This window comes from Rhea pennata, chromosome 5 (assembly GCF_028389875.1).
Source record: "Rhea pennata isolate bPtePen1 chromosome 5, bPtePen1.pri, whole genome shotgun sequence".
NCBI classification, from domain to species: Eukaryota; Metazoa; Chordata; class Aves; order Rheiformes; family Rheidae; genus Rhea; species Rhea pennata.
The window spans coordinates 13,730,686-13,745,848 of record NC_084667.1 but is presented as its reverse complement, the minus strand read 5'-3'; positions in this window follow the sequence as shown (position 1 = coordinate 13,745,848).

Below are 15,163 nucleotides of genomic sequence, written 5' to 3'. Positions count from 1 at the left end.
GGCCTGGCGCCGGCGCTCCTGGGAAGCGAGGAGGCGGCGGCGCCACAGGCGGCTTCGCCCTCGGCTCCCCGGCTCCGTCATCTCTAACGCCCTGCCCGTGCCGGGGGCGGGGTGACGCCGCCCCCGCCCGTGACTCGGTTCCGTGCGGGTAAAGACGAGGTCCCGCGGCCTCCCGCCTCGGAGCCCCTCCGGGCGCGGCGCGGCGTCGAGCGCCCGGCCCCGCCGCAGCGCTTGCTCCGCTGCCGCCTGGGCCACGCGGGCGGCCAGAACGGTCCCGTTTATTGCCGGCCGTTGCGCAGCCGCGGTGTCCCGGGGTGTTAGGTGTGAACCTCCGGAGTCGTGTGTTTTAGCACGCGGGGAGCAACGAGGTCATTAGTTGTCACTAAACACATCCCGAAAACCGTGAGACAGAAAGAGGCAGATGAGGGAAGGAGCTTTGGCACTGCTGCCAGGCGGGGGAAAGGGGAGGCCTCTCCCTTCAGGCCCTGCGAGTGAGTAACGCTGAGGATCCTTCACCGAGCTGCCAGTCATAACTGGGGGGAAATCCAGCTAGGAGGGCATGCTCTGATGCTGTTACAGCGTTGGCAGAAATATCCCACCTCGGTTTCTAGCCCAAACCTCGGTGTCTGTCCAGCTCCACCGGGCACACAACGGGAGAGCAGAGCCTTCTGGCTCTCTGTTGAGGAGGAATCGCATGCACGTAGTATCCAAATAGTCATGACTCATGATAAGCATGCATTTGGACCCGTGTTTTCAAGGGGCTTGGTGCCACAGTCTCCACCTTTTTCTCCATTATCTAAACCAATGACAGCATTCGGCTATTTCTTGGAATATTCTTGGAAAAACAGAAGATAGAAGTGACTGAGTCAAAACAGATGTGGTTGATCTATTCTTTTTCTTTTTTTGGTTCCCTAATGGGAAAGAAGAAGGGATTGACACAAGACCCTCAATCATGATGGCTCCCTCCCCATATTAAAAAAAAATAAATAAATACAGTGTTTCAAATAGTGCATTTCTGAATGTGAGACTGCTAACAGTATTTGGTAAGGGAATACGTTTTCAATCTGTCAGACAGGATTGAAACATGAAAAAGAATGGGGTGGGGGGAGAAGAGGGGGAAAAACAGGAAATACCTGTAAAGAATTTTCATGGATGGGGAGGGGGGAATTCCGTCTGTTGGGATGAAGCCAAGCATAAGAAGGACCACCAGTTACAGAAGGGAAGAAAAAGAAGAAAGAAGAAAAAAAAGTCACCCAAATTGTGAAATCTGTATTTCAACTACATCATTTTTCAAAATAACTTTAAAAATTGATATTGCAAATACACTTGTTCAAATACAAAGCTTTTAGGATGCAAATGTTATCCATAAATATACTGTGATTCTGTAATGATCCGGATTAAGAAATGTTCTTTGTAGGTTCTTTCTGCAGCTATTTTATGAATGTTACATAAAAGCTGTTCATCCTCTCCACAAAAAGGAGAAAAGAGGGATAACACTCATTAATAATGAGTCTAAAGGCTACCCTAAATGCTTTAAAAACCTTTCTGCTTTTGTTTAGGAGCCGCTGATTAAATCTGCACAGATAAGCCTCAACCTTCATAGTGATGATTCACACACTGAACACTTCCCTTGTGTGAGAGGATGGATACTGTGGAAGCTTATGGCCGCTTCCCCAGTCCTGCTCCTAGAAGTCATTGGTCCGGTCATGGAGTGATGGAAGCCGAGAAGGGGGGGTGGGAGGGGGAACAAAAACAAACCAAGGAAACAAATTGTGACTATTTCAGGCTCAACCCTGATCCAAAGCAGCATAACCTAGTTATCACACACAGCCCCGTTCAAGAGGACTGCATCCTGGGAAGACATATTCAGCAAAATAAGCAAAATTATGTCCTTGCGAAGACAGTTAAATCTTATTGTTGAGCTACTTAAATGCAGACAGGCTGAAAACATTAAGACATGAGATAGCAAATAATATTGGAATCCGTCCATGTCTGAAGGTAAAGCTGGTAACAAGCCGAGCTGTCAGCATCATTAATAAAGTAAGGGGGGAAAAAATCATGATCAGCTTTTAAGGGAAACAAGCAAACTACATCTGGGTAGAAAGTAACAGCAGTAGACTAGAGCTATGCATTGAGTCTCTGCAATCCAACAAATATCTGGCTTGCCATCATGCTCTGCTTTAGCCTCCCAATACTTATTTAGGATGGATACTGCTCTCTGTGAGAGGAGAGAGCATGCTCTGGGAAAATTAGAATAGAACACTAGTGAAGAGTGACAAATTTATTAAATATTATAATATTTAGAAGAAGGGTATTAGTTCAAGTGATTTGGCAATCAACTCATTTTTCTCCAGCATTTCTCCCATAATTTAGTATGCTTAAACTAAGGCAAACAAGTCATTCTGCTGCATAAGCCACTGTTGCAAAGGAGGAAAACTCTATTCTGTACTCCAACAGCTGTTCTTCTGTAAAGTTATTTTGGCCAAACAACATTCCAGTTTGTTTTTTCCTCACGTTCTCAGTATATTTACCCAGTCAAGTACCCTCTTTACAACTGCAGGCTATTTGGAGAACTTCTGTAACAAATTAATTTTATTGGGTGTCTTAGGGAATGCCATCATGCTAAAGATATGGCTGTTTTGACTTGGACTTGGCCAAGTAAGAACGTTCTTGTAAACATATACAGCAGTATTTTTCTTTACTTCATACTCCTTCAACCCGCTGAAGTGTGGCATTAGCAGAATCAAAGCAATGCTATATATGGTACATAGTAAAATACAAATTCTACAAAATACTCAGGTGAGCTAATCACAATTTCTTGACGAAACTTATGAACACCTTTTTTGGAGGGTGTGGAGTGGGTGGGCAGTAAATGCATGGTATCACAAAAACAGAAAGTTAATCATAACAGTAACAAAACACTGAAGCCTGCCATAGAAATGCTTCAGCATGTTTCTATTTGTAAGAGCAATACTGCAGCATGCTTTGGACCATTAGAAATATTTCAGTCTCTCTTATCTCTTCATTCAAGGGAATGAAGTTTTATACTTTTTCCTCCAGCAATCTTTTTTTGGGACTACCCCAAATTATCATTTTTAAGGTAGTTATCAAGAGAATTGCTGAGCTCTATGAGAACATAACTTAGATAATTAAGACATGAGAGCTAACAGGAAGTTGAAAACAAAATTTTGCCTAAACTGCGTGAAATGTATTTTGTCTAGAAACAAGCATATTATTGGCACTTTCTTGTATTTTTTCATTAATCTGCACCATTTAATCCCAAGCTGCTAACAGCCTGTAAAATAATCAGCACAAAACAAAAGAAACACTAATTTACTCACTTTACAATTATGTAAATTATGCAATATGTAATTATGTCTCCATGTTGAATAGAGTGTTTGTTTTCAGATAAACTTTGACAAATAAGGCTTTCATAGCCCACTACTGACTTTTACTTATTTCCTGCCATTGATCCCTTGGCTCAGGATCTAAAGCTAGTCAGCAGCATTACAACCCCGACTTTTGAATCCTGCTGACAGATATTTTCTTACTGGGGATTGGATACAGTATCCAAAGTTACAATTTTAGTGTCTCCTTCCGCACTCCGACCCACGACCACCCCCAAAAATATTCCTTCATTACTGATCGGCCTAGGAAAGTGGCATACCTAACTGTTCATTTCACAAAGAAGCAAAAATTAAAATATTTCCTTGCTACTTGGACATTAGTTGTCTTTGTTTAACTTCAGGTCTCAACTTTCTTTCTGCCATCTACATGCAAGTGCAGCCTTGTAGAAAAAGGGTGACCAGAATTTGGAATATTGTCATAAAAGGCAATAAAACTGTTTCCCCATCTTAAAAGAGAATTGAGAAGTAGGCTTATTTACAAGACGGAAAGAAAGCAGAAAGTCATTCCACAGTAATATTTGTGAGCATGGTTTTACTGTAAGATAACTAGTTTTCTTACAAACCTGTCAGGTGTTTTTCCTGGCTTTGTTTTTATTAACGGTAGAATGGTTCTCAGCAACTGTAGTACTCTACTATTTGCTGAACATGCTGCCTTGATGTTAGCAGCTGATGTAGGCTTATCTGCTATTTTCATAGCATTTAACAAACTTCTAAGCAAAAGCCAGATCCTTTCGCAGACTGCATTCCCTTTCTGGCAGTTCTTTTCGCTCACTCTTCAAAACCTTTCGTGACAAGTCACGCCAGATTCAGCCTCACAGCCTAATACCACTGTGAAGTCCCTCGGAGACATTCACTCCTGTATCTCACCCCTACTGCTGAACGTAGCCATTAGAAACGGTGGGGAAAGCACGCATGTTCTGTAGCACTTCAGAGCGGAGCAGGCACAGATTTACCAGCAGGAAGATTGCATGCTGCGAGGCCACATCTCCCCGCTGTGCTGGCAGGTTCACCACTCACATCCCATACCGCAGTCCCAGCTGTGTATCCGGACACAGCCTGCACCCACCTTTGCCACACGCCCCACGCTTGCAGATCCACCCGGCTTTTCAGGATGCACCCTGCCCGGGCACTTCTGAGGGCAGGCTGCAGCATCCCCTCTCTCTCAGGGTGGAAAAACAAAGTTCTTGCACTCACATACCAAGAAAGGAGAGAAAGAGGGTTTTTCTTCCTTTCTTTTCTGTCTTCCTTTCTTCTGTACCTATGACTAATACAGCTCTCGGTAGTATTTCACCGTGCTACTTAGCAGGAGTTCAGTTCACTGAGCAGAGGATGCTAACTACTGATCTGCACACGCCTGAACCACAAAACTGAGTACCATTAATTCTGCCCTTGCAGTTCGTCTCAGCTGCCTGCTACGCTGTTTGAGTAGGAAAGCTTTTTTTAGCAAACTCCCTAGGATGTGTGGTTTTCTTAAGACAACCACAACTAAAGTCAGATTTTTTTCCCAGAGAGCACTTACCTAAGATTTTTATTATCGAGGAATGCTTAAAGGGGAACAAGTTTTAAGTTAGATCCACGCTGACAAGGAAGTCCCGTGAGAGCTAAGGAGAAAAGAATTCTTACCAAAATCTTGGTGATGGCAACCTCCTATAACTCACCACTAGAACAGCAGTATCTTCAGCTCCACTCCTTTTTCTTTGTTCTCTAGAAATTGTCTCTATGCATCTTTCTGCTATACATATTTAGAAAGCCTGGTCCTTTTAATGCCACCAAAGCAGTCCAGAGAGGTTGTGGAGTCTCCTTCTCTGGAGATCTTTCAAGGCCCACCTGGATGCAACTCTGTCTAACATGCTCTAGGTGACCCTGCTGAGCAGGGAGGCTGGACTAGATGATCTCCAGAGGTCCCTTCCAACCTTACTGATTCTACAATTCTTCCAGGTGCTTCAGTATGACTGAAAAACCAACTGGAATGGCTTAAGACTCCCATTGCTAGAGATAGAGAGTAATTTGCAGTTTTAAGGTGAACTTTCCTCTGAGAGATGATACTATGTTTCTTGCAAGAAAATTATGACACAGTAGACTTTACCATTCACTTTCACATTACAGGATCTAATTCTGTGAACTTGTCCATGCAGAAATCAGTCACAAAAGTGTCATCAATGTCCCAGTGACTGGAAGGTCTCTGTGAACAGGGAGGCATTTTTAGCATTTCTGATACAAGAATCTCCTAAAACCACCATAGAGATGAAACATAATAAACAAGGCTAAAATTAGAATATCCAGACACTGAGCTGACAGTATTTTAGCAGCATTTATACCACATTCTTTAAACTTTACAGCACAGCAGTGCCTCACTGTAAGAAATTTCTACCGAACAATGATTCATGGTGCCACTGGGATAAATTCCTAATTAAGATCTTTGTTCACACTTAAAACTCACCGTCTGAAGTTCAAAGCTATAGGGCACGCAAACGAGTCCACAAGACCATCTTTTGAGTTTTAAAAGAATTGCTCTCTCTTATGACTCTTTTTAGCCATTTTTCTAAGAAAGTTAAGCCATTAGGATTGGTAAGTCTCTGCTCAGGAGAGGGTTTCAGTTTCAATCACAGTCAGATAGACAGAAGTTTTTAAAATATTAAATGTCTACTGATTTCAGGGCACTGGGAAGAGGACAAAATTAGTACCTACAAAGCTGAAATGTGGGCAATATTTGGAGCACAGTCATAAAATGATTGGCCTATCAACAGGCATGTAATTTCATATTATCCATAGCATGGACTATCTCTTGCATAGCTAGTCAGCCAAAAATACGTAGACAGGGAACATGGGTTGGGGAGATTGTTGCAGGGAACTGTGGAAGAAGCTGTTGTGTTGAGGTAGGGGCATAGGAGGGTGCTAAGTGTAGTGTGCATATACAAGAACAGAGGAAATCTGTGGAATAACCAGTAGCATTGCAGGGTGGGGAAAGTCATAGCGAGTACAAGTCACAATTTCATGTGATCGGATTTCATACAAGAAGGCAGATAATTTGCCCAAGCAGATCAGTTCAGAGGGTCTAGCGCCTTGGCAATTTCCCTTGATCTTTTTCAGATTTAAGCTCATTCTGAATAAATAAAATATTAACTTTATATTTCTGTCTGATCACAACAGCTTTGCTGACTGTGTACGTAAGACTCCTTGCTGAATACAGCTTTGTCTGAAGTGAAATATGGCAGTGACTATGCGCTGTAGTAGGAGGTGTGAAGCATAATTCTGACATTCAAGACTATTGGAAACAGTATGTAATTCATTGCCTTGAGATGGAAAGTGGCCATAGTTAACAAACTGAATTTGAGAAAAGAACTATGGAATCTCAGTTTCAAATCCCTTCTGGAAGGTAACATCTCCAGTCACACTCTGCTTCAGCACCAATATGGGTTGGTCTCAGGAGAAGCAGGGCCATTTTTTAAACTACCAAGATTTAGATTCCCAAAGATGTTATATGATTCATGCTGACAAGAAATGTCAGTTCCCCACAAGATCTGCCACTTCCTGTATGCTTCTTTGTGTTCCTTGGAGGTCTCCCAGATAAATACTGGGCAGGTCAGACCTGCTTAGCTTAGAAGGTCTGATGACATCATACACTGAGGTGTTGTGACTACTGTTTTTATATTTGCTTGAACTGGCAATGGCTGAAGGTACAGTTAACAGATTTCAGAATATGAAAATGATGATTAATCTGAGGGGAGTGCCCTGAAACATTGCCACTTCATGGCAGATATAAAGCAACTTGGATTCCAGCAGCCCTTTGAAGAGCTACTAAAAAAGAAAATCCCATGAGTAACATTCCATGAATCACAGAAGTGCAGACCCAGGCCGTCTTAGACAATCTTTCCTTTTTCTCTAGGCCATCCAAACACTACCTTAAGGAAGCCATCATCCTAAGCCATATCACTGCCTGAAATATTTGATGAAATGAGGCACAATTGCAGCAGAATGAGGGCAGCTTGATAGCAGTGTGACAATGATGTTATTAGATAGGGCATATGGCTTTTAAAGACAGGGTCTTTTGACAACTGGTGGCATGATTATGCCTTAGGAAAATGAAGAGCAACTGCAAAGATCTTTTCCATCCCCTGCTGGGTGAGCAGATTTTGCTGTAGCAATTCAAGGGGCAACTGATTTTAACCTACCCTCCAAAGATAGTATTTTATATTAAGCTAACTGTGGAGGAAACTCCTACAGTGAAGGAAATCCATGACTACACACAAACACATACACACTCTGATTCAACTCAGTTTCTCCATGGAGCCTCTACTTTCGGCTATCTTTTTGCTGTAATCCTGTAAGATACTCCCCGCAAACACAAAGCACACACATGCATGTATATACATATATGTGTACAAGAGCATATACCCCAAGTTCCGAAACATCATAATTTTTCAGACAATAGCTTTTTTTGATGCATATTCCGCAGTTTTCTGAAGTACAAGTGGACGGCACATGTATAAGGTAGTGCAAATAATCCTTCAGCTGCATTAGCTGATAGTACTTAGTCTATTTTCTAAAACAGTTTGTGTTTCAATTTTTACATTTATCCCTTTGCCTGTCATATAGGTAAAGCTTGATGACCCTCATTAACAGTGGTGGCACAATGAATCATCATGTTGAGTGGAGAACTGTGGCTCCTTCTGATGCTGGGAAACCCAATACGATACAGCATCAGATGGACCTCTCAATGAGGGTACGACATGCAGATTCTACCCATGATGAGGTTCACGAGCATTTGGTCTTACAGGTTTTTCTTAGACAAAACCAATTTTATATATCTTTCCTACTGTTGAGCGAAAGGATGTTCACATTAGAATATGTTGCTACACATTTAGATAAAGACGAGGACACACAGGTGGTGTAATTGCTGGTGCCAAGTGGGAGCTGCCTACAGGCTCCGCTGTTACGATTAGCTGGCTAAGTTTATCCTACGGCCAAGGGGTCTGCACAGCATGCTGTGTCCTGATTGAGAGGTCTGTCCGATGCAGTGTCATCTCAGGGTTCCTAGCATCAGAAGGAATGTAAGATTTAGTTGCTCATCTTTTATTCCACTCCTATCTTTGAATATTCTGATTAAACATTGAATTATGCCTGAAGATTCAAGTGGAAATTCTTTCTTATTGAGATCTAGAAAGAACTGGCATCTATTCTGTGCGCAACAATGAGCAACCCATCGCTGAGTTCCTTCCTGATCATTTGCTCAGGAATAAAGGATTTTGAACATCACAGATGAGGTTGTAAATCCTTCATGGCAGATTCTCATGGATCTTTGGGCACCCAGAGGGATCTCTGCTTCTTGAGAGCCACTTGCATGGAGGACTTGTGCAGCTGCTAGAGCCTCCTGGCTCCAGGTCTGGCTCCAGCAAATTGTCCCTATTAATAGCATTAGTGTATTTATTTCATTGGTATATTCTTTATCAGTTCTCAGCATGGAAAGACCCCCTGGGAAATCTTCAATGGATTATGCAGTGAAAATGAACTGGGAGAAAACTATTAGAGAGAGAAAGAGTTAGATATAGGAGTGTGATGCTAATGGCAGTTACTCATGTATTTCTGACCACATCTGCCTGCGAAGTGTATAACTTTTATCTTTTCATAGGCCTTCCCAGAATAGCGATGACTGCAGAATGGCCTGGAAACACTTTTCTGGAGATAAACAATGGAAATAATGTAACATTAAAAATAACCCCAAAATCAAAAAATCAGAAGAGAATTTGAAACAAAGGAAGGGTGGAGCAGGCAACCCTTTCAGAGAGATTTATACTTTGCCTAATTCTGCTTATGGAACCCAGAAATGCTGGTGATGGTTGCACCAGAAATCTGTAAGCTAACTGCATGTATCTGTTATATGAAGTTATCTAAACTTTACAGAAATCAGAGACCCTATTATAAAATTTACAGAAGTTAAAATTAGGTTTTGAGTGATTTATCCTTTCACCATTGTTTCAGCATGTGACATGACATGAAAAAGGATATTTTGATGCAAACAGTATTTGAACCACAAAAAGTTATTTTGCAGTATAAAATGTACTTCCAAGATTTAACTCAATACTGAGTGTTATACAAATCATTTGAAAAACATTCTTGTGGTAACAGCACTGCTAAGCACAGGTGGCCAAAATTTTAAGCCTAGGACTTTCTGCTACTTCATGCTTTTGTTAGTATTGATGCAACTAAATGTTTTCTTTTAAATCTTTAAATGAGTATGTGGTAGATAACAAACAACATTCTAAATGGAAAAGAAAAAGATATTAGTCACAGGTTTATGTTTAATCTTGCAAGCTATGTATTGAAAAGCATATTTATTCATGACTATCACTTCCACTGATGTCAGGAAAACTGCACTCAAGTTCCCTTTTTTTTTTTTTTTTTTTTTTTTTTTTTAATGCAGGTCTCTAGGATTTAGCTCTTAGAAGGAAATAGTTCAGAGCTTATTATAATCCAACTTTTCACAAGCCTCCTTTCTGCCTTACTCCTAGCAACAGGTCTAAACAACATAAATCTTCTCAAAAAGGCTCGTATGTGATTGGCAGGCCTGGTAGGAGCTTCTGGCAGATGCTATTCTCACTATCTAATTGCATCTCCTGGTTCTACCAACCTCATGCTCTCAACAACTATGAAATAAGTGCTTAATGTTGTCAAATTTGCTCATAAATACAACAAACAAATTACAAGGGACTGAATTTAATGAAGTGATAGAAGAACATCAGCTCCAGGCTGAAAGTGTTTAGTAGAAGGTGACTGATATTGCAGGAAAATCCATCAAACTCAGTTAGCTAGAGTGACCTTCAAGGAAGTTCTGTGGGAGATGGCTGTACAGGCGGTGTGTGCTGCCTTGTATAGTCTATGAGAAAACGAGAGAGTGCATTTCCAAATGCTTATCCTTTACGATAACACCTCTTCTCCTTCCCGCTGGTAAGATAGCAAGAGCCATTCTCTTGGTGATTCTTCTTGCTAACTCTATCCTAAATAACATAGAAATATGCTGAGAGTTATTGATATTTTTGATGGCGTTCAGTCTCTGTGGATATAAACCTGGAAACATTCTCTGAATCAGTCAGAGCAGAGGAAAAAAGCAGGAATCCTAGATGTACCTGTATAGTTACATTTGAATCAAGACTAATTCAAACTCTGAGCAAAAATGAATTACACCCCTACCTCACCTTACTGCACAGTTTTTAAGAATGAGGAACAATATTACATCCTCGAAGTGTGCGTTTCTTTTTTCTTACATTTGGAATGTCATGGCACATGTAAGTCCATAGAAGATTAAAAGGTCTAAATCTGAAAGAAATTAAAATAAAACTGTTTTCAGAGGAAGAGGGAGTTGTTCTGGAGCAGGTGAAGGAAAAGTGTGGGAAGAGTAGTATGACACATAACCATGGTCTCTTCCAAGCAGGAACCTGGTGTTTAGGGAATCTGTGGACCTAAATCTTCCAGACCTCCTTGCACACCTAGACGATGCTGTGTTTAGTGGCGTCATTAGCTGTAAAATGCAGGAAAGAGAGTTGATGTGCTTCTGCACGGGTAATCTTGAGATTGTGTCTTATATATGCAAGGAGCTGCATATACACTGCTCTGTATTTGCTGCTGTGCCCCTGGCTGGGCTTACTGGCCGTGGGATGTAGCCGTGGCCTGGCAGACTCGCTCCTGGATGGGGTGAAAACTCTAACCGAGGAAGTGCTCGTGAGTGGGATGACTCACACCACCTCATTCCTCCAGTGTTACGCAACCTGCTTTTTTCCAGAGTAAGGTTTTCTTCCACATTCTCCCTGTGATGTTTTTTCCCTTTGGTAAAAGTGCCTGCCTTTGTCATGATTTCATCCAAAATGTGCAGGAAATTAAATAACACAGCTTGGCAGAGTATCAAAGGTCCATTTTCTCAAGGAGAACAGGAAAAGGTAATAATGGTTTGAGGAACTGGAAAACAAATACGTCCAATGCAGACTACAATTGCTTCATGCAAGTGAATAAAAACAATGAGCTTTCGGCCCTGAGGAAACAGCGTGCGCCTCCAGCACGACCCGAAATAGCCCATGCAAGAATTTCTCCATTGTTACCGCAGAATGGAAAAATAAACTGGATTTTAAGGGCGGTGCTGGGGGAGAGGGGCTGGGCGCCCGCTGCCGCGCAGACCCGCGGGGTGCTAGTGCGCGGTGCTGCCGCCCGGGTGGTTTCCCTCCGCTCCGCTCCCCTCCCCTCCCCTCCTCTCCGCCCGCCGCGGGCCGGGCGCCGCCGCGGGGCCGGGCAGTGCGCGGCGCGGCAGTGCGGTGCGGTGCGGTGCGGGCGCGGCGGGGTGGTGCGGTGCGCGGCGGGGTGGGGCGCGGCGGTGCGGTGCGGGCGCGGCGGAGTGGTGCGGTGCGCGGCGGGGCGGGGCGGTGAGCGGCGGTGCGGTGCGCGGCGGTGCGCGGCGGTGCACGGCGGTGCGGTGCGGTGCGCGGCGGGGCGGTGCGGTGAGCGGCGGTGCGGTGCGGTGCGGTGCGGTGCGGGGCGGTGCGGTGCGGGGCGGTGCGGTGCGGGGCGGTGAGCGGCGGTGCGGTGCGGTGCGCGGCGGGGCGGGGCGGTGAGCGGCGGTGCGGGGCGGTGCGGGGCGGTGCGCGGCGGTGCGGTGCGGGGCGGTGCGGGGCGGGGCGCGGCGGGGCGGGGCGGGGCGGGGCGGTGCGCGGCGGTGCGGGCGCCCGGCCCCACGGCGCCCCCCGGCGGCGGCAGGCGGCGCCGCCGCCGCCCGGAGCGGACACGCTCTTCTCCGCCTCGCCTTGCCTCCCCCACCACCACCACCTTTTTTTTTTAGTTTAACCTTCCTCAAGCCGAAGGTCTCACTCTGTTGCTGCGCTGACTGGGGCTGATGAGAATGCCGATGTCAATTAGTTCCCGCTCCCGCCGCTTAGGCGGTCTCCGCCCCGCTTCACCGGTACCGCCGCCCGCAAAGAAGGGCGGGCCGGCTGCTGGGAGCGCCGCGCTGCCCCTTGCATCTCCGGGGCAGGCCTGAGGAGCAGCGGGACGGCCCGGCGGCTCGCACTGCCGCCCCGGGGCACGCGTGGACCTCCCGCGGCGCGTGGGTGACGAGACCTGCCTCACTACGGACCCTCCTCTCCAGAGAGCTGCAGAATTTGTTAACCTTTCCTTTTATTATCCACTTAAGAAATTTTGGCACCATGTTGACAACTTCAGGAAAGGTACCCTCTGCTAGGAATAAGCAGTGAAAAGAATTCGTACACTGATATTTGATAAAAAGGAAGCACAGTTCTTATTACTTTTACTCCAGTTCTTTGCTGGCAGCGAAGAAGCTGTTATATCAGAAAGGTAGAGATAACAGGATGAAAGTGGGAGAAAAGTGATTTTTTTGTAGCCATGAAATGGTCTTGCTATAATACATTTTATATATGTATTCAGAATAATACAGGTAAATAGCACACCAGGTTTTCCTGAAGCTTACATGAAAATGGTGCATTGGTTCGGTGTTTTAATTCCACTAGAAGCCCGTCTACAATCCCAGTTAAGTGTTAACTTGTGTTGCAGTTTTCAGTCCTGTTATACTTTGGTAGGAGCAGCGTGGAATCTAGCAAGAGTAAATATTGCGGTGGAATAAAGTAGAGGCTTTGCTGGCATGAACTGGAGGTGAATACTTGACAAACGGTTCACTGTGAGCGAACTGAGTGCTCATTCTGTTGGGTGCTGGCTCATCTCTACCCTGTTGCCCATTAGTTTGACACAAGTTACAGGAAAAATATATATTGAAAGATCTAAGAATTGTACAAGACTTTATTGTGACTGTTTTTCAAATTCCCTTTTCCTATAAAGCCAAGTGTCTTACTTATTTTGAATATAAGCACCCAAGCTGACTCCAAATAAAATAGAATATTACTCATCTGTGCATAAAAATTTAGGATAATAGAGTCTATTATGCAAAGCCTTTTAGGATAGAAGCTGAGAATCTCAGCTTCTTAGTGACATAAAATTCCAAATTCTATCACCAGTGGAGCAGGAAAACTTATGCTTGAGGAATATTTATGTTAAAAAAGCCTGTCATTCATACTCTAATGCATCTTACACATACAGGTACTTTCAGCAGCATAATTTGGAGGGAAAATACCACACTGTGAGAAAGAAGGAGGCATGTATCTGTCAGAAGTTAATTTTGTTTAATATTATCTTTTGATAACTACTCAGGTACCAATTAGAGTCGAAGACACTCAACAGTCTGGAGTCTGGCGCTGATCTGCGTAGGCTAATGCCGTGAGTCACACTCATCTCCCATTCTGCAGAAGCTTCAGCTGCACAGAGCTGTGGAGTGCCTCTATGGTACCCAGAGCCAGAGTCCACCATATGCCAATTAAGGAAGGAAAAAAAATGGTAACATAAATTAATTCTGGTATGTAAAGGCAAACTCCTTGCGATAGCTGCAATAGTTTGACAGGGTATTCTTGCTCAGTGAGCTGATGGCTCTGGCTGTCTATGGAGCTGGTGCTGCCAGTACTGAGAGATGGCATTACAGTAAAAACATTATGTGTATTTCTCCCCACACCCACTGAAAGATCAAAACAAATTTATCTCCATTTCCATGCAAGTACAAGGAAATCCCCTTCCAGGAGCCTTATGAAATATTAAATGGATACAATATCATAGCTGAGCTTAGTCACTAGGCAAAGAGTAGGCATTATATTGGGAAATCAAGACTGAAAATTTTCCACTAGAGTCATACATTTTTGAAGACGGCTCCTCTAATAACTCTGCTAAGGGTTTAAACTGTGATTGCAAATAAAAGGAGACAGCAGGCAAATGTTGCCTGTTCCCTCAAGACAACAGGGAAAAAAACAATTACTACTGTACTGACCTATTTGATCTTATTTTAGATTGAGGTTTATTATCCTGCATAGTAAGCTAGCTTACTGAATACATCTTAGAGAAAAAAAGACATCAGCCTCAATCAACACAGGTATTATTTTATACCAAATGAAAAGACTATCTATTTTATTTTATAACTCTGTAACGTGTTTATGACAAAACATTTAGAGGAGCTATGCTCTGGATCACAAAGCTGTGATTTGGATATGAACCCTGGCGTCTCTAACAGATGTTTTAAGTCTCAGCTTAGCTCAGGACAGTTAGAATTAGGAAAAAAGCTTGTATCTGTCTTTCATGGTTTCAGTTCAGATGCAGGATTCTTCATTTTTTTTTGTTGCGTTTCTGAAGTTATTTGAGGGTGGCACCCTGAAAATTGACCCAAACTCTTTGTTTGAGAAACTTTAAACCTAAACAAAACCATGGACTAACAGAGGAGACTTTGCTGGGTCATTGCTTGGACAGAAGGCCTCTAAGGAAAGCCAGGGTGCCCCAGGCCTTGCTGGCCGTGCATTAGGAAGCAGAGCACTGAAGCAGTGCTGAGCCAGATGCTGGACATGGCACTGATGGGTATTGTGCTGCTGTCACATTTTTAACATGAAACATAGAAAGGAAGATCAAGTCCACCAGTGGCTGTAAAGACGTCAGGGCTGTTTCCCGAAAGGTTTTCTCTAGTGTCTGCCAAACTCCAGTGGGTGCATTTGCATTGCACTGCTCTCGGTTCCTCTGTTCAGATCAGCTATATTAATTGTTCTACACATTTGCAAAACTGTGGCACAACGTTGCTCGCGTAGCAGTGCAGAGTTTTAGTGTTCTTCTGCAGGAGTGGCCCCTCACCAGTGCCAAATGAGACAGGATCTATAAATGTGGCTTGGATTGCACTT